The sequence below is a fragment of the Camelus bactrianus genome, chromosome 11 (genome assembly GCF_048773025.1).
Source record: "Camelus bactrianus isolate YW-2024 breed Bactrian camel chromosome 11, ASM4877302v1, whole genome shotgun sequence".
Taxonomy (NCBI): domain Eukaryota; kingdom Metazoa; phylum Chordata; class Mammalia; order Artiodactyla; family Camelidae; genus Camelus; species Camelus bactrianus.
The window spans coordinates 42,506,076-42,525,912 of record NC_133549.1 but is presented as its reverse complement, the minus strand read 5'-3'; the positions used below and the strand labels follow the sequence as shown (position 1 = coordinate 42,525,912).

General features: G+C 35.0%; 1 pseudogene; it reads left to right on the top strand.

The window, feature by feature from the left end:
• Positions 1–2,516: 2,516 nt before the first annotated feature.
• Positions 2,517–10,860, top strand: LOC141579116 (TBC1 domain family member 7 pseudogene; annotated as a pseudogene).
• The last annotated feature ends 8,977 nt before the right edge of the window (positions 10,861–19,837 follow it).

The following is a 19,837-nucleotide window of genomic DNA, read 5'->3' as shown; positions in this document are numbered from 1 at the left end:
ATACACATTTATCTCAATATCTCCTATTTTTATCTCAACATTGAGAAAGCTGGATCCTATTTTTATCTCAACATTGAGAAAGTGATAAAACATTTGCCTGGATCACAACTGTGTCACAAAAGTGACTAGCTGTGACTATCTTTTGTTCCCTAGGCTGATGGCACAGTTTGACCTTTTTAAATACCTTAGTTCAAATAAGCTTAGTTCATAATAATGGGAGTTAAACAAATATTGACAATTTAAAAAGTCTACCACAGGTTCAATCCACTCCTCAATAATCAAAATCAGCTGATAGACTCTACTTGTACATACTTACTCAACTGAATGTTTTGCCTCTGCCTGAATTAACATCTAGATCCCTAATTCTTTGCAGTAGTTTTGTCCCCACATAAGCAGATCCAAGTCCTTCCTAGCTCAATGCCAGTTACTAAAATGTACCTACCTTAATGCTCAATGAATTTTCCAATTCTTCTTACTCCTTTTGGTCACCTATAGACACGGACATGCTGTGACTTTTAGAAACTATATTTCATTTCCATCAGACACTTAAATTTTAACTTCCTCTTTTGATTTTCTGAAGCCTAGCCATAATACTGTGTTTAAATACTTAAAAATGTTTTTCTATTTCAGGAAGAAACAAAACTCAGTTTGAGAGTCTAGGTCAGTGATTCTCAGCCGCAGCCACACATTAAAATCACCTGAGGAGCTTTTTAAAAATAACTATGGCCTGGGCCCACCCCAAGATATTCTGGTAATTGATTTGGAGTGGGGCCTCAGCATATCCTGATCCCTTGCTATACAACTCTAGTTTGTGTCTAGTTTCAGTGAGCAAATTTAAATGACAAGGGATACCACATTATTTGAATCTATTTGATTTCTAGTTTTTTCAGGTAATGAGGCAAAAGACTTCAAACACTAAGGGATAACTCAAAAAAACTTTTTGAGTCTATTCTGTTCCTAAGTTTAAACAATGAAAGTTCAGATATTGAGGGACCAACCTCAAAGGGGAAAATTATGCTGGTAAATACCATATATCCTAATAGCTTAGTGGATTCTGAACTGATTATTCCTTCATTCAATAACTGTTTTCACTTTACACTGTCGGATTCACCAAATGTGAATATTGGATAATTAATTGTGGATGTAAGGAGACGGGAGATTTCCTGCATGCTGATGAGAGTGTAAACTGGTTGAGCCATTCTGGAGAATGGTCTGGCAATATTTAGTGAAATTACATATGTGTATTCCCTAAAACCTACCAATCCCACTATGGGCGTACATCCGCAAGCAACTCACAAAAAGCTCATAAAAGGACTTGAATGAAGTTGGTAGTAAAGCACTGATTTTTAATACTAAGGAATTATAGGCACCCAGATGTCCAGCACAAGGGAAATGGACAGGTAAAATGAGGAAGGCAGCAGTTAGAAGCAATGAACTAAATGTACATACAACAACATGGATGGGTTTTAAATAGAATGATATATTAGAAATTTTAAAAAAAGGATAGCTATAGCATTATTACATTAGTGCAAATTAAACACACCCATATGAAATAATATATTTTACAAGGATACAAAAATATCAAAGGACAAAGATCAAACACAGTAGAGTTGATGCCTATAAGGTAATCACTCAAAGAGGGAAAAAAATTAAACAAAAGGCTTTGCATGGTCCAATGTTCATAAACATTATCTTGCATTCAAGCAATACTTATATTTTCTGAGGAATGAAAGCGAGAAATATTTATTGAATGCTGACTATAAGCTAGGTAGTGTGTCTGCCTCCCCACCTTGGGATCCAAAGAATATCCTTGCCCTTGGAAACCCCACAGTTCATCTGAGAAAATGAAGACGTTAACAAAAATTCATTTGACAAGTGCTATAATAGTTTGGTGAAAAGTGCTGCAGAGCACTGTAAGGGATTATGACTTAATATTGACTTGTGTTTATATAGGAGTCTATTACTTGATACATACATAATTTTCCATCACAATAATGACTGAAATACAACATACTTTAATGAGCTGGGTGTTCTGGGGTTTTTGTTTTTTTTTTTTTTCCCTTTCTTATTTGTTCCTAGTTTTGCCTAGTTTCTACTTTGGGTAATGGCTAAGACTTGCCTGCTGTAGAAATGTTGGAGTGCCATCTGCTGGTGGAAATGTTTTAAATTCCTCCAGCTATTTCACAATCCATTTTCAAAAACAAAAATATTACGTATATTGTATGATATTTGGCCTTGAAGGAATCTTAGAGATCATCTATTTCAGTCCCTTGGTTTAGAGATGAGGAAATATCTCCTTACAAGTGTGCATCTCATTTAAGGGAAATGTGTATGTGCATTTTCACACTTTCAACACAACTGTGAGCTTCACAGAACTGTATACAATAAAGACTCGCGAAGTTAAACTATCTTAATTTTCCCATATAGATAAATACATAAACTCCTTTAGAGAGGTCCATAAGACATGTTTAAATAGTTATATAAAGCCCATTTCCCAGGAAAACAATCTAAGGAAGGCAGCTTATTGCAGTGCCAAATGAGCTTTGAGGTCAGACCTAAGTTCATCTCAGCTTTACTAGTTACTAATAAGCCTTAGGGAAGTTATCCAACTTCCCTGGATCTCAATTTCTTTATATGTGAAATAAGAACAGTAATGTAATTTACAGGGATGTTGTAATAATAAATTGTGGGGGTACATGTAAAAATAAAATGTATAGCAATGTCAGAAAAATATTCAACAGCTAAACTAAACCTCTAATACTAATTTAAATGAGCTACTTAATCCACCCCTTAATAAAGCTAAAACCTGTACATGGCTCTTCCTCCAATTTATATTTTATATTTATATTTAATATAAATAATTTGCTGACCCTAAGATACTTCATATCATTAATTCTCATAAAAATGTAAACGGAAGGCAAAACGTGTTTTAATAGTTCATTGACTATCTGGGCAGATCATACTTCTGATTTAAGGCCTTGCTATTCAAAGTATGGTCCACAGATCCAGCAGCATTAGCATAACCTGGAAGCAGTTAAAAATGCAGAGTCTCAGGCTCTACTCCAAACCTACCAAATTACAATCTACATTTTAACAAGTTCCCCAAGTGATTAAAATTAATATTTAAAGTCTGAGAAGCATTATTTAAGAGGACAACAAATAGCACCTGAGCTCCATTATTTTACCAAGAGGAACTAGCTCTGCACTGTTCCTCTTGGCTAAATTTATCTATTTATTTAATATTTAAAACATGGATACTGATGGTGAATAAACAATTATAAAATATAGAATAGATCCATCAAAAACATCATGAAAATTATCCACAAAGATATGTCTATGCATCTTTGTGAGACTAATGATAGATGAAGCAGAAATTTCAAACTTAGCAACAGCCAGCACCAGCTACAGAAACAACCTCCAGTTGCTCAGAAGTCTGAACGTCCAGGTGGTGAAAAAGCATGAACTTTATGAAGAAAAAATTAGGCATGGCACACCTGAGCTTTAACCAAATTATCAAAATACAAGTAATATGCTACTCATTCTGTGATAACAAAAAAAGTTAAAGTTATAAAATATCTACCTAGTATTCACTATGTACAAGACATAATGGAATCAAAACAAAGTCATACAATTAAAGAGGAAGAGTAAGCACACAATACCATGCAGGCAGACAAGCAGGCAAAAACTGTTCTCGCCAAAGGAAGATTCAATATGAAAATAAAGTTGGTATCACTATAAGCCACTTCATCATCTCAGGTAAGAAATCCATCTACCCACTCATGCAGACAAATAGTAACACATAAAATAAGCAACTTTCTTGAGCACTTACCAAGTACGAGGCACTTGCAAAGTATTCTAACGCATTATCTTATTTAATCTTTACAATAACTGAGAATTGGGGAGATTAAGTAACTTGCTGGAAGTCAATACCAAGGAAGAAGTAGCTTGGGGATTCAAACCAAGCACAAAAGAATTACAACTATTTACAAAGCAACTACCTATGAGACTGACTTGAAGACTAGCAGAAAAGATTTTCCACAACTAAAGATATAAAGAAGGAACCATAATGAGATAGGTAGGAGGAGCAGAAACACAGTATAGTCAAAACCCACAACCCTGGGTAGACAAACCACAAATGGGAGAATAATCATAACTGCAGAGGTTCTCCACCAAGAAGTAAGGGATCCAAGTCCCACATTAAGCTCCCCAGCCTGGGAGCCCTGCACTAGGAAGACGAGCCTCAGAATGTCTGGCTTTGAAGGCCAGTGGGGCCTGCGTACAAGACAGCTTAAGGGCAATAAGAAACAGAGTCTGCTCTTAAACAGTGTACACAAAATCTCATATGCTCTGAGTCCCAGGGCAGAAGCAGTACTTTGAAAGAAGCCTGGGGCACAGCCAACTGCTGATCTTGGAGAGCTTCCCAGAGGGGCAGGAAGTAACTGGGACTTCCCCTGACGATACAGAAACTGGTGGAAGCCATTTTGGGGAGCTTGTTCTACCACAAGGACACTCGTGCTGGGAAGCACCATTTGGGGTTCTCCCTCTAGACTATTAGTGACAGGGGGCTTATCTGCCCATCAGCAGGCCAGCACCCACCCAGGACCCCCAGGTCATATAGTCAGTCATTCCAGGACCTGGTCCCACTCACCAGCAGCCCAGCACCAGCCCCAAGATGCCCTAGGCTGCACAACCAGCCACCCCAAGACCCCGCCCTGCCCACTAGTGGGCAAGCACCAGCTCCAGGACCCCCTGGGTCACATAGCCAGCCATTCCAGGACACAGCCTTGCCTACGAGCAGGCCAGCAGCCAACCAGATCAGGGGCCAACCTCACCTACCAGCATGCCCATAATACTTGGCCCCACAACAGAAAGACCCACCTAGCCCACATAGAAGGCATACCTAGTATAGCTCAAAGAACATATCCTACATAAGGCCACTTCTCCAAGGTCGGGAAACATAACCACCACCTAACAACTAGAAATAAACACAGAGAACTAGGCAAAATGAGGAGACAGAGGAATATCTTCCAAAAGACAAAATCTCAAAAGAACTAAACGAAGTAAAGACAAGCAATCTACCCAATAAAGAGTTCAAGGTAATGATCATAAAGATGCTGACTGAACTCAGGAAAAGAATGGATAAGCACAGCAAGAATTTTAACAGTTAGAAAATAGAAAGAAGACCCAAATAGAGCTGCAGAATACAATAACTGAAATTAAAAATACATTAGAAGGAATCAACAGTAGACTGGATGATACAGAGGAACAGATCAGTTAACTGAAGACAGAGAAGTGGAAATCACTCAAACCAAACAGAAAAAAGAAAAAAATAAATTTTAAAATGAGCTTATTTTAAGAGATTTTGGGGACAACATCAAGCAAAAGGGGATACCAGAGAAAGAAGACAGAAAGGGGCAGAAAATTTATTTGAAGAAATAATAGCTGAAAACTTCCGTAACCGGGAGAAGGAAACAAACATCCAGGTCCAGGAAGTAAGATGAATCCAAAGAGGTTCACAGTGAAACACATTATAATTAAAAAGGCAAAAATTAAAAATAAAGAGAGAGTCTTAAAAAAGCAGCAAGAAGTCACAGCCAGTGGCAGCTGTGGGCTGCCGTGTCCCCACACACAGATATCCCACCATCTCCCTCCATCAGGCAGGCCTGCCTCTGGCATGCTTGTCCTCTAGCCCTGGGTAGCACTGTCATTGCCTGCCTACCCATCAGCCAGTCAGAGTGCCGAGCCTGGTTTCCACTGTCTCCCTGGACCACTTAGTCTCAACCTGGGTGTGGTTTCCACCACTAAAGGCTCACTTTTTTTCACTTTCTGTTCTGTCTCTTTCCATAAATGAAGCATGACTGAGGACTCCCAGAGAAACTTTCGCTCAGGATATTATGAAAAAGTGGGGTTTCATGGAGTTGAAGAAAAGAAATCATTAGAAATTCTACTAACAGATAACCATCTAGATATCAAGAAACTTTGTACTTTTAATTAGAGGTTCCCACCCCCATCCACGTACAGTGCATTGGTCTGGAAGGTGATTTTATTTAGGAATTTTGCCTCCACACCATGAGTCGCATACCCAGGTGATGACGTATCACAAAAAGCAATACTCTTATGTCCTTCACGCCATGGAAGTCATTCACTTTATCAGTGATGCCACACCTCAGGTTGAAGTCTATCTCTACATGTATCAGCTGGAGCCTGGGAAGTTGCCTTGAAGTCCCTACTTTCCACTGGGGCCAGAAGATGAAGTATTTCTCACCATTGCTAAAGCCATGGAAGAGATGGTGGAAGACAGTGTGGACTGTTACTGGATTACCCAATGCTTTATGAACCAGTTAAATAACAAGTACTGGGATTCTCTACCCCAGATGCCAAAGGCTTTTGAACACTACTTGAATCTAGAATATAGCAGACTGCTAAGTCAACCTAAGATGTGTTCTGCAGTGTCCAAGCTTCCTTATGATCTCTGGCTCAAGAGGTGTTTCACCAGATGCTTGCCTGAATCCAGTTTACAGAAGGTTTGGGATAAAGCTGCAAGTGGATCCTGTAAGACACTAGTTTTTGTAGCTGTGGAAATTCTATTAATCTTTAAAATAAAAGTAATGGCACTGAACAGTGAAAGAAGATAACAAAGTTTCTGGAAAACATTCCCCAGGACAGCTGAGATGCAATCATGAGCTAGGCCACTGACCTATAGCAGAAACACTGCAGGACCCCAGTCCACTCAGCCTGAATATTCCCGACATCGTGGACAGTCTGCCAGGCCTGCCCAGGGCATTTTGTTCTTAAGATTTGATCTACTAAATTGATAATAGGGTTCTTGCTTTGGTGCTTAAAGTGTAAATGTTTTTTCTATTTAAGATACTTGGCGGGGGGGAAAGCAGCAAGAGAAAAGCAACTAGTAACATACAAGGGAACTCCCATGAGCTGACTTTTCAGCAGAAACTCTGCAGGCCAGGAGGGAGTAGCATGAAATATTCAATGAAAATGAAACAAAAAAACCTACAACTAAGAATACTCTACCTAGCAAGGCTATCATTAAGATTTGAAGAAGAGACAGAGTTTTACTTTTGGCAAAGCTAAAAGAGTTCAGCACCACTAAACCTTTACAAGAAATGTTAAAAGAAAAGAAGCAAAAAAGAAAAGACCACAACTAGATATGACAATTATGAAAGGAAAAATCTCAGTGGTAAAGCAAACATACAGTAAAGGTCGTAGGTCAAACCACTTATAAAGCTAGCAGGAAAGTTAAAAGACAAAAGTAGTAAAATAATCTTTGCTCACTATAAGAAGTTAAGGAATACACACACAAAAAAAAGATATAAAATATAGGCCAAAAACATTAAATGGGAATAGGGAAAGGGAAGTAAAAATGCAGGGTTATTAGAATGCATTCAAACTTGAGAGATCATTAACTAAATATAAATATAAATATAAATATAAATATAAATATAAAGTATGTATTGAACTCATGGTAACCATAAATCAAAAAACTATAATAGATATACATCAAAAAGAGAAAGGAATCCAAACAAAACACTAGAGATATCAAATCACAGGAGAAGAGAGGAAAAGAAGAACAAACAAAAAACTACAAAAATAACCAGAAAACAATAAACAAAATGGCAATAAGTACATACCTGTCAATAATTTCTTTAAATGTAAATAGACTAAATGCACCAATCAAAAGACAAGATTGGCTGAATGGATACAAAAACAAGACTCATATTTATGCTAAACAAGAGACTTACTTCAGATCCAAAGACACACACAGACTGAAACTAATGAAATGGAAAAGGGTATTGCATGCAAATGGAAATAAAAAGAAAACTGAAGTAGTAATATTTAAATCACACAAAATATTTATATCAAAACAAAGATTGTAACAACGACACTACATAATGATCACGGAACAAATCCAACAAGAAGATACAGCAATTGTAAATATATATGCTACCAACATAGGAGCACCTAAATAAATAAAGCAAATATTAACAAACATGAAGGGAGAAAATGACATTAACATAGTAATAGTAGGAAATTTTAACACCCCACTTACTTCAGTGGACAGATCATCCAGACAGAAAAACAATAAGGACACTTTGGCCTTAAATAACACGTTAGACCAAATGGACTTAACAGATAAATATAGAACATTCCATCCAAAAGCAGCAGAATACACATTCTTTTCAAATGCTCATGGAACTTTCTCCATGATAGATCATGTGCTCAGCCACAAAACAAGTCTCAGTAAATTTAAGAACACTGAAATTGTATCAGACATCTTTTCCGACAACATTATGAGACTAGACATCAATTACAAGAAAAAACTACAAGAAACACAAACATGTGGAGGATAAGCAGTATGCTACTAAACAACCAATGGACCACTAAAGAGACAAAGGAGAAATTAAAAATATATATATCTAGAGACAAATGAAAACAAAAACACAACAATCCAAAATCTATTGGATATAGCAAAAGCAGTTCTAAGAGGGACGTTCACAGTGATACAAGGCTACCCCAGGAAAGAAGAAAAAATCTCAAATAAACAAACTAACCTTGCACTTAAGGGAACTAGAAAACAAAGAACAAACAAAACCCAAACTTAGTAGAAGGAAAAAAATCATAAAGATCAAAGCAGAAATAAATGAAATAGAGACTAAAAAAATATAGAAAAGATCAATGAAACTAAGAGCTGGTCCTCTGAAAAGATAAAAAAATTAATAAACCTTTAGTTGGACTCATCAAGAAAAAAAGAGAGAGGGCCCAAATCAATAAAATCAGAAATAAAAAAGGAGACATTACAACTGATACCATAGAAATACAAAGCATCATAATAGATAAGTATAAAGAACTTAACACCCATAAAATGGGCAACCTAGAAGAAATTAATAAATTCCTAGAAACAATCAATCTCCCAAGAGTGAATTAGGACGAAACAGAAAATGTGAACAGACCAATTACCAGTAATGAAATTAAATCAATTAAAAAAAAAAACAAAAAACTCCCAACAAACAAAAGCCCAGTACCTGATCGCTTCATAGGGTGAATTCTACTAAGCATTTAAAGAAGAGTTACCACCTATCCTTCTCAAAATATTGCAAAAAATTGAAGAACAAACGTTTCCAAACTCTTCTTGGGAAAAGATCAAGTTACTAATAAGGGAAAACAAATCAGATTTATCATAAGTTTTCAACAGCAACACTTCATGCTGGGAGACAATAAAATAGCAAACTTAAGATACTCAAGGACAGAAAATATTAACAGAACTTTTTATATCAAGCCAAATTGGCTTTCAAGTAAGCCACAGAAAAACTGTTATTGACACTTAAGAACTCAGAGAATATTGGTCCTCCTAAACCTTCTGGAGAAATCTAACGAAGAATAAACTTTAGACAACCCAAAAACCTGAAGAGACATCTATGTAAGAACTATATTAATTATGTTTTAACTATATTTTTACTTATAGAACTAAAACTAAATGACAGTTATAAGGGGGGGAGAATAAAGCAAGGAATGGCTATACCTTCTAGCAATGTAGATACAGTGAAATTATCAAAAAATAGGAAAGGGTGGAAAAGTAGAATAAGCTTGCTGATTAACTGGGAGTAAAAGGATATTACTTCAAATTAGATGCTAGGGGAGAATGACTGGGGAAGGGAGAAAGAAATTACCTAGCTAATTTTAATATTGATTCACATAGGAAGCCAACAGGAAAAAAAAATCAAAGCTAAAGTGGATGAAGGTATTATTATACAGAGACGCTGACCTTTTAAAATAAGCTTATTTTACTGATCTGACTTAGAACCACATAAATAATTTACTTAATTATAAAAGAAAAAATTTAAGCAGCCATTAAAATCTGAAAATAAAATGAAACAAAGCAGCTTAAATGTCTATCCACATGGGGTATAACTACACACAGAGGAACTATTTCAAGTAACTTTAAAGCCCAGTAATTTATACATCTATAATAGGCATAATTACTGGTGGTAGTGTTGGTATTATTATTTTTGGATTGTTATGTTTGTAATGTAGGTTAAAGCAAATTGACTTTTATGTAATATTCTAGTTTATTCTATTATGTCCAGCATTCATGAGACCAGGAGCTCTCAGCATAGAAGAAAGGAAAAAGAATAACATGTAATATTAAAGACAAACAAAAAGATGAGGCTAAGTAAAAATCCTATAGTACTGAGTTTGAAATGGAAGTATTACTAAGAATTCAGGATGTATTTTATCTTTTAAGAAAATCCTATTTCCTAGTTCTATGTGCTGAACTAGCCCAGAAACAATGACCAACCCAGTAGCAATGAGCACCCTTTATGCACAGGTTTCCTTACCAAGAGGAATCATGGATCCTTAGGTAAATATCACTACAAAAAGAGAGGCAATTAGACATGATGTGTCTCCTGGAAGAACACAGCATTATCTATGAAGAAGTCTTGAGGGAACAAAAAAAGAAACTGGACCTCCAAACTCAATTACCAATTTACAGGAAAATACAGAGGGCAAAGGCATCCATTAAACATCAAGGAAACACAAGCAGAAAATCCAGAATCAGGAAAATTCTACAAGACAAATGATCTAGCTTCTTACACACACACACACACACACACACACACACACACACACACACACACACACACACACACACTGTAAAGGGTGGGGGTGGACTTCAGATTAAGAGACTTTTTAAAAATATGTCATCCAATGGACCTGGAAGGTATTATGCTTAGTGAAGCAAGTTAGACAGAGAAAGACAAAAACTGTATGTTTTCACTTATATGTGGAATCTAAAAAAATAGAACAAATGAATGAATATAACAAAACAGAAACAGACTTATAGATACAGAGAACAAACTAGGGGTTACTGGGGGAGATGGGTAAGGGGAGGGGCAAGATAGAAGAGAATTGAGGCAAAACTACTAGGTACAAAATTAATAAGATACAAGGATGTAATGTACAGCACAGAGAGTATAAGCAATATTTTATAATAATTTTAAATGAAGTATAATCTATAAAAATATGGAATCACCATGTAATACACCTGAAACTAAACACTGTAAATCAACTATACTTCAAATATGTATATATAAACCAGTCACAACATGATTCAGATAAAATGAAAGAAATCCAGAGTATATTTATAAGGGTAATTGAAAATCTGGTTATTTGATGATACTAATAACTTACTGTTAATTCTTTTATGTGATGTGGTTCTATAGGTGATATAACTATACAATTATAGTTATTTTTTAAAGACCTTATCTTTTAGGGATACACAATGAAATATTTACTTAAATATCCTCAATCTTTGGACCTGTGTTGGGAAGCCTTAGAAGAGCATCTGCTTACAAGTGAGATTAAATAATAATTGTGAAAAATCATGATATCAGGGGTAACCAGTTAGGGTTTGATTCACCTGATCACTTGTATCTAATTTTAAAAGAGTAATTTAAATTCACTTCAACAACAGCTCTGACTTCACTGCTAGCCTCCTATGCCCCATATATACACCCCAAATTCCCCTTCATTCCTCCTTTATCATCTTCCCATTATGAAAGTTCCCTTTAAGCAAAAATTGGAACATCAAAGATGGAACAAAATTCAGGCTGTCATAGTAATGTTTAAAAAAAGAAAAAGTCCTTAGATTTAATGATGCATCCGAAGTATTTATTAGGAAAATTTCATGTTGGGATTTGCTTTAAAATACTCTAGGAAAAAGAAGAGAAAGGGAAGATAATTGAAAATATTCTCAAAATGTTGTAATTATTGAATCTAAGTGATAGATACATAAAGTTCACTATATAATTCTATTCTGGGGGTCTTTGGGAACTCTCCTAAGGCTTTTTTAAGTAAAAATTTTAAAATGAAAATATGGCCTATTAAAATATGCAATGACCACAAGCAGGTTAAAGGTAAATGCTTAACCAATTACAGACAAAGAAAACAGAATCTAAGAAAATAGAATCCAAATCTAGGCATTAAAACCTGGGAAAATCAGGTCCAGTAGTTTCCAAGAGAAACAAAGGATACACATCTTCTCTCCCAGAGTTACTTGATACAGATCTTTAGGCAGGGAATATACAAAATGGGCAAATAAACAGGCAGTAAACGGATGGATGGATGGATGGACAAATGGATGGGGTGACAGATAAATGATCTAGTAACTGACAGACCCTCTAAAAAAAGAATGCTACAGAGAAAGGGAGTGACCATTAACAACAGCAGAGACAAAAAGGAAGCCACGATGCTCTGGCCAGTGAGGATATATGAACTGTATCTAATGCCACGGACATGACTTCTAAGATCCAATCTGAAGCAAAGCCATATAGAAGCTAAAAGCAAAAAGATCATTAACCAATCTGAAGTCATATAACTTCTCCAATACCATTTGTATAAATAAAGTACAGCTAAATGCCTATTAACAGTATGAGGCAAGAAGTCCAAGGTGACAGGAACAGAAATTGCACTTGGAACTCCTGAGCTATTAATTTATCAACTAATGGACATGGAAACAGAAAGGAGGCTTTCAGCTCTTGCATCAGAACTGCCTTGGCAAGAGATAACATCTCTGGAGCAGCTGGATGTTTTCAGAGCTTCCCATTCTGTCTGAGATCACTTCTTAGGCTAAAAGCAGGTAATGAAATTCTCTAACAAGGACAGCCCTTCAGCTGTCTGGAAAACATTTTTTTCTCAGTTTCCACAGCGCAAACTGGAGCAAGTCTTCATGTATCATAAAGTCAAACCACACAACACTGAGCTAGGAAATATTCTTTACCAACAGCAGACTTAGTGATATCACTTATGTGGATATAACTTTTTAAATTAGAACAAAATTGTGCAAGAAGAGGATTTTCCAGTTCACTTCTTGTGAAAAAATAATCATTTAATATTAGAACTTCAAGGGACCTAAGAAATAATTTAATTCAGTCCTTCATTTTACAGATGTGGAAACATAGGCTCTTGCAGGACCAAAAAGGAAAAGTCATATAGCAAGTTATTCACTGAGTTAGATCCACAATCAGTTCCTCCAAAACCCAGTATTATGGTTCTTAAAGAATTGGAGCACTTTTGCGTTCAGCTAATTTTTCCTATTGAGATGAAAACACACTGAAGTGAAATCTTTAAGTTTACCTTACTGTTTACTGTTTGCAGTTAACTTTTTTGGTTATCATTTCTCCTCAGTACATCCCTTTTCTATCTGTAGATGGTCATGTAGATGGCATGAGCCATGGCAACTTTCTTGACACCTACACCCTGGTGTCCTAAAGTTAGAATTACCATAATACAATTTATCATCCAATTTGGGACACTTCTGAGACCTAAGGGAATACTACTAATAAGTACAAAAGTACCAAGTTATAAACTGGTCTCTTCTGGACAAACTGGAATATATTATGGTCAACCTACTTAAGTTTTTAAAAAGACTGTTCTAGGCACATATTTTCTCTTTAAAAAAAAAATGCCTGTTTAGATTCTAGACTTCAAAATGCCAAAGAGAACTGATTAAGTCGTCAAAATCACAAATTACAAAAACCATTATTTCTCTCCTAGGCATTGGGCTCATATAAATTCCCTGGATCTTCATTATTCATCATAAAAAAAAATCTCATTTCAGAATAACAGAGTTGCAACTGTGGTTCTTTTTGACAAAGGACAGAACCAATTAGAAAGGAAAAGGTGACAGTACATTAATGAGCTATCTCAGAGAAATGCTATAAGCAAATTACATATTGAGAAGTAGGATGATGCTGGATTTTTGGACCAAGAACATCCATTCTGCTAAAGAACATGCTGGTACTGGAAAAACAGAAGTTAAAGAATTCGTAGTTCTCAATAAGAATCAAGGCTTTTATTCTTTTAACTAAGGGAGTACACTTAGGAGAGATTCCTAAACTGTAAATAAAACCCAGGTTCCAATTTCTTACACTGTAACTAAAAGGCCAACTTTCCTTTGTCAAATACTGTGGTTCATCAGAATACGCAAGAAACCAATTTTTGAGTAGTATATTTTGGCAAGTTCTAAATTCAATACATGGAGGAACTTCATTATAAGTAAATATGAATGCCCAGCATACATAAGACAGAAGCATTTAATAGTCTCCAGCTTTGCCCCATATGGGGTTACCCAGGACTCTTTTCATTATGGGAAATCAGGCTATGACAAACAAAACCCATGGGAAACATGAAATGTGTTCTTCCCCTCTCAGAGACTGGCAAGTCACCAGAGGAGGCAGACTAAATAAATTCTATATTTGCATATTGCTGTCAGGGACTACACTGAGTAAATAAAACAGACGTGACTTTCTTGAAAAATCCCATACTCTGTATATGAAAATTCACACTGGCACATATTTTAAAGTTGATGTCAGAGGAGACCAAGAGGCCTCTCAGCATATCCTTTAGAGATTGCTCCTAGCAGCCCAAAAGTGAGGCAGAGTGGGGCTGTGCATAGAGCCTGTGACTGCAAGTGCAGGAGAACTGGGTCCTTGACTAGCTTTGCCATTAACTGTTGTATCCTGGCTGGACAAGTCTTTTCAGCTTTCTGGATCAGCTCTTCAAAGTCCTTTCCAACTCTAAAATGGTTAGTTTGCAAATATTCCAAATTTACCATAAGAGAGATTATAGTCTCCATTATGCAAGAGCTCACGGAAGGGAGAGTACAAGGTCTAATAGAGGGGCAGTGAATGAACCAGATCATCTGAAGAATGATTCAGTATGGGTAATTCATGGGAGAAAAGGTCAAAAAAAGTTTGGCAAAATCACGAAGGGCATTGAATTCCATCACATCTTTTAAAACACACCTGTATTTATTTAACATGTACAGCAGAGCCTCAAATGTCCCCAGTTTCAGAGAAAAGGAACAAAATGGACATTTGAGATTCATACACTTTCCCAAAATCTCAACTATCTAGTAATTACTTCAACCTCTCTCTCACACCTTTCATCAGCAGTTAAACAATGACAAAACTTCCCTTTAACTTTTCCCATACTCTGAGGAACATTGAAACAGCCATAATTTGAAGCATAAAAGCAAAGAACCCCTGACCAAATTTAGGTACCACTCCCATCATCACTGCTTAACACAGCCCTCTTTTCCTACCACCCTGTGTTATGGTTAACTGTGAGTATGCCAGTCTTATGTTGTAAACTAGGCAGTTGTTAAAATTCCAGCTATGGATTCAAATCCAGACTCCTATACTTAATAGCTCCATGACCTTGAACAAGACACTTAAATTCCGTGAGCCTCAATTCATCTGTTAAATAAGATTTCATTCACTCGTTCAACAAGTATTGATTAAATGCCTATATATGTGAGGTGTAATTCTAGATGCTGAGGGTGTTACAGTAAAAAAAATATACAAAGCCTTTGTGCTCATGGAGCTTTTATTACAATGGAGAGACAGGCAATAAAAAGATAAACAAATCCAGTGTTTTAGAGAAAATAAAACAGGGCAATGTGATACAGAGTAGGGAGAGAGCAACATTAGATAGGATGATGAGAGAAGGCACATTTTAAGGAAGTGACTTCTGAACCAAGACCTAAAATGTCAGGAAGTCAACAATTTTAAGTTAGGAGAAATGCATCTCAGGCAAAAATCACAGCAAGTGCAAAAGTTCCAAGGCAGTTCAAGCTTGGTGTGTTGAAAAGATGCAAAAGAAGGCCACTGTGCCAGAGGCTTAGTAAACCAGAGAGAGCTGTAAGAGATTAGGTTGGAGAATATTAAGGCAAAAAACTGCATGCCTCATATTCCATTTGTTCAATCCTACTCTTTTCTGTACCAACAGTTTTAAGATTCTCAATTATAAAAGGAATTTCAGTGCTTAGCCTTGAAGCTATGGTCCCTCAAAACTACTTGAGAATTAAGTCTCAAAAAGACAGTAGTGTTCTCTCTTACCATACAGATACAAAAAAAGAACGCTATATAGTATAACAAAAAGCTATATAATTAACCTTTCTGTACCTCAATTCATCCTCTGTAAAATGATAAAAATAATAGTACCTCATGAGTTGTTGGAAGGATTAAGAGTTAATAAATATAAAGAAGTTAGAACAGTGCCTAGCATACGCTATAAGTAATACATGTTACTTATTGTTATTTCTATAATTACTATATTTAACAAGATTCTATAATGAGAACAGTCACAAAAATATCCAACTTACTTTGCTATCTACTGTGAGAACATATGAAAATACATAGTATCATTTGTTTTCTGTTATTATAACAGTATCACTCATGAAAACGTAAGGAATCAGTCAATTGTTGCTTTGTTCTGTGAAAGTAATCTGTTTAAGTTCTAAAATTCTCCATTTCTGAGTCTTTCATTTAATAATTTATTGCCCTTGTAATAATATTTGAATAATTATTTGTTTTCAAAAAAGTATACTACTTGGGAAGTTATTCTTAAGTAAAAAACAAAAGCTTTCGAATTTTCTTTTTCTTTCCTTTATCATTAAAGGTTGTAAAAAATCTTGTGATTATGTTTGATTCCCAGTTAAAAAAGTCTGTCTCATTTAAACTAAGATTGATAAGCAAATTGTGTAAGATCCTGTAGATCATGGTGAAGAGTTTGGACTTTATTCTACATGTACCAGAAAGTCATTGAAGGGTTTTAAGTATAAGAATGGCATAACCTTATAGGCACTTATTAGAAGTTCATGATGGCTGCTGTGTGGTAAGAGGATCATAGGAAGGAGATAAGAATGCATGTAGGGAGATCAACAGATCACATGAGAAATTACTGAGCTTGGACTAGAGTAGCAGGAGCAAAGATGCCAAGAAGTGGACTGAAATGGAGCATATTTTGGAAGCAGAGCCAAGAAGACTGGTTGATGTACTGAGGGAACAAGAGAATAATAACACTACTAATGCCAAAGGGTTGTTGTAAGGATCAAATAAACTCACATTTTAAATGGCTTAACAACGGGCTTATCTTTGCTCAACAAATAGAAGTTGCCATTATTATTTTGTTTTATATCTCTACAGAGCCAAGCACTGTATTTTGTAAATATTAAGTGTTTAATAAATGGTTGTTTTGAAATGAACTCCTAAATAATTTCATCTCTTTCAAGAATGTTCTATTTCACTTAAAGACTATTTAACATTTGATAACTAGTTTCTCTCACCTTGGTACTGAATCATATAACGTATATACATTCAAAAGTACTTTTAAGTATAAAACCATGTTTCAGTTAGTGACAAAAATAAAAAATAAATAAAGCTTGAGAAAGGAGCTGTAACAATATATAGATGGAAGATAGGATTAATTAGGAGGCAAAACTAGAGAGAAGAGAAAAGGAAAAGAAAAAGAAAACCATGTGAAATATTTAAATGGGTGCTGAAAAATATGATTCTTTTGGTCAGATCATTTTTTACTAATTTTCTCATGTATTTATCAATGGTTGAATGTGCACATAAACAACAATTTTTTATCATATAATAAAATAATTTTTTACAATTAAAAAAATGATTCTTTCATTTCCTCCACAATTTGAGGCCTATGGAAAAATCAAGGAATGTAAAGTACATATGACACATAGAAAACACATAGCTAAATGGCAGAAGTAGGCTCTTCCTTATCAGTAATTACTTTAAATGTAAATGGATTAAACTCTTCAATTGAAAGACAGAAATTGGAAGAATGGATTTAAAAATACATGATCCATCTTTATATTGTCCATAAAACACTTACTTTAGATACAAGGACACAAAAGGTTTAAAGTAAAAGGATGGAAAAACTATATTCCATGCAAATAGTAACCAAAAGAGATCAAGAATGGCTATACTAAAATCAGCAAAAGAGGCTTTAAGTCAATAAAGGTTACAAGACACAAACAATATTATATATTAATAAAAGGTCCAATTCAGCAAGAAGATAAAACAATCATAAACATTTACACACCTAATGACAGACCATCAAAATATGTAAAGCAAAACTGACAGAATTGAAGGTAGAAATGGACAATTCTACAACAATAGCTGAAGACTTCAATACCCTACTCATAATAATGGGCTGAACAAACAAAAATAAGACAAGTAAGGAAACAGAGAATTAAATAACACAATAAACCACCAAATCTAACAGACATATACAGACTACTCTACTCAACAACAACAACAACATACGTATTCTTCTCAAGTACAGATGAGATATTTTCCAGTATAAACCATGTATTAGGCCACAAATTAAGTATCAATAGATTTAAAAATATAAATGTCATACAAAGTTTCTTCTCTGAACACAACAGGATGAAGTTGGAAATCAATAACATAGAGAACACTGGAAAATAGACAAAATTTTAAAAATTAAACATCACATTTTAAAACAATGGATCAAAGAAGAAATCACAAGGTAAATTAGAAAATATTTAAAGATGAATGAAATGAAAACACAATACACTAAAACTTACAAGACATAGCAAAAGGAGTGTTAAGAGGGAAATTTACAGCTACAAATCTTTTTAAAAAAGAAAGATTTCAAATCAATAACCTAACTTCACAACTTAAGGAACTAGTAAAAGAAGAAAAATCTAAACCCAAAGCTAGCAGAAAGAGGGAAATTATAAAAATTAGAGTAGAGATAAATGAAACAGAGAACAGAAAAACAAGAGAGGAAATCAATAAAACAAAAAGTTGATACTTTGAAAATATCAACAAAACTGACAAATCTTTATACTAAGAAAAAAGAGAAAAGATTGTATCTACTAAAATCAAAGTGGGGACACAGTATTAATTCTATAGAAATAAAAAGGATTATAAGAGAGTACTATGAACAACCATCTGCCAAAAAATTGGATAACCTAGATAAAATGGAAGAATTCTAGAAACACAAAACCTACAAAGACTAAATTATAAAGAAACAGATGATCTGAATAGACGTATAACTAGTAAGGAGAATGAATCAGTAATCAAAAATCTCCCAGCCACGTGATAGCTCAGTGGTAGAGTGAGTGCTTAGCATGCACGATGTCCTGGGTTCAATCCCAGTACCTCCACTTTAAATAAAAAGATAAACCTAATTACCTCCCATCCAAAAAAAAAAAAGAAATAATTTTTTAAAATCTCCCAACAAAGAAAAGTCCTGGAGCTGCTGGCTTCCATGGTGAATTCTACCAAACATTTAAAGAACTAATTACCAGTGGGGAGAATATAGCTCAATAGTAGAGTGCATACTTGGCATGCACAATGTTCTGGGTTCAATCGCCAGTACCTCCATTAAAATAAATAAGTAAATAAAGAAGCCTAATTACCTCCCTCCCAAACAAAAATAAGTAAATAAAATACATTTTTTAAAAAGAAAGAAAGAACTAATACCAATCATTATCAAATTTTTCCAAAAAATTAAAAAGGAGAAAACACTTCCTAACTCATTCTATGAGGCCAACATAACCCTGATATCAAAGGCAGACAAAGACACTATAAGAAAAGAAAACTACAGACCCATTCAACTACAAACACAATTCAGCAACATATTTAAAGGATTATATACCATGACAATGTGGGATTAATTCCTGGCATGCAAGGATGATTCAATATATGAAAATCAATCAATGTCAACGAAATAAAAGGAAAAAAGACATAATCATCTCAATTAATGCAAAAAGAGCATCTGACAAAATTCAACACTTTTTCACAATAAAAACACTAAACAAAATAGGAATAGAAGGAAACTACTTCCACACAATAAAAGCCATATATGAAAAACCCACAGCAAACATAATACTCAGTAGTGAAAGACTGAAAGCTTTTCCTCTAAAGTCAGGAACACCAAAAAAAATGCCTACTTTAACCACTTCTAGTCAACAAAGTACCGGAAGCTC